The sequence below is a fragment of the Leptopilina heterotoma genome, unplaced genomic scaffold, assembly GCF_015476425.1.
Source record: "Leptopilina heterotoma isolate Lh14 unplaced genomic scaffold, ASM1547642v1 Lhet_262, whole genome shotgun sequence".
Classification (NCBI taxonomy): Eukaryota; Metazoa; Arthropoda; class Insecta; order Hymenoptera; family Figitidae; genus Leptopilina; species Leptopilina heterotoma.
Genome location: NW_025110972.1, coordinates 66,467 through 67,809, shown reverse-complemented (window position 1 = coordinate 67,809; position 1,343 = coordinate 66,467).

Here is a 1,343-nt window from a genome sequence, read left to right as displayed (position 1 = left end):
AGAATTTTGTCGTACGTTTCAGAGCTGCCAGGTACCCTCACCAAACGCAACTGCGCTTGCGCTACAAAAATGCTTTTATTAGGTAGTCCAAGTTGGGTGGGGGAAATTCAATATGGCTGACATCAGCTGATTTACCGGAGGACAAACAATGCATTGAATTCAATGGGACAAATCAGTTTTTTAACCATAACTTTTTAAATATTCATTTTTGAACCATAGTGTAATGGAAAATTATTCTTTATTTATCGAAATCTATTTTTTAAAACAATAAAACCAAAAAATTTAATTTTATTGCTTTAAAAAATATATTTCGATAAATAAAGAATAATTTTCCATTACACTATGGTTCAAAAATGAATATTTAAAAAGTTATGGTTAAAAAACTGATTTGTCTTATTGAATTCAATGCATTGTTTGTCCTCCGGTAAATCAGCTGATGTCAGCCATATTGAATTTCCCCCATCCAACTTGGACTACCTAATTGGTGAAAGAAACCGCGCCTATTTAAAACGTTTAATATACCCAGTCGAGACTAATGTCCCAGTCGAGAGCGAACATATTTGAGTCCCTAGTAGAAATTTGTCCTAGTTATTATAAAGGAATTGGCCAGTCGTGCTTGAAATTGTCTAGTTACTTTACTAGCCAACTGGCTAATAACTGTAATGGAGTGTCACGCTTTTTTCATCAAGTTATTATCTAGCCCAACTTTATAAATTCTGGTCAACGGTTCTGTAGAAAAACTAGACAAATTAATTATTTTAAAATACTGAAAATTTGTTTAATATTAAGATTTACTGTAGTTAACACATTTATTTCATGCAATTAATATAAAATTTCTATTTAGCACCAAAAAAATTAAATGAAAAATATTTTTGGAAAATTTCTGTATCCATTATAATATATGGGGCATTCCAGGCCAAATCGGAAATTATTTTGCTTTTGCATCTCAAATTTTTTTTAACATTTTTTTTCTTTTAGTACTCTTTGAAATAAGCTACCTTGATTCTTTTCAAATTTTTTCATAAAGCGGTTCAGGAGATACAGATTTTTGAAAAATGACGTTTTTTACGTAAATTTTTTTTTAAATGCTTATAACTCGGTCAAAAACTGATCAAATCTGACGTTTTTATAATGAAAAGTTTTGTTCTTACGCGTAGTTTTTAATAAAAATATTTTTAAAAAATTTTAAAATAATTTACGATAAAATTTAAAAATTTTTTAAATAAAATTTTATTTTTAACAATGTATGTATCGATCAATTTTTTTCAAAATTTTTTGTAAGAAACTAGCACTAAATTAACAATTTTTAAGCCTTGTACAATCGTGGGCAAATAATGGGATCT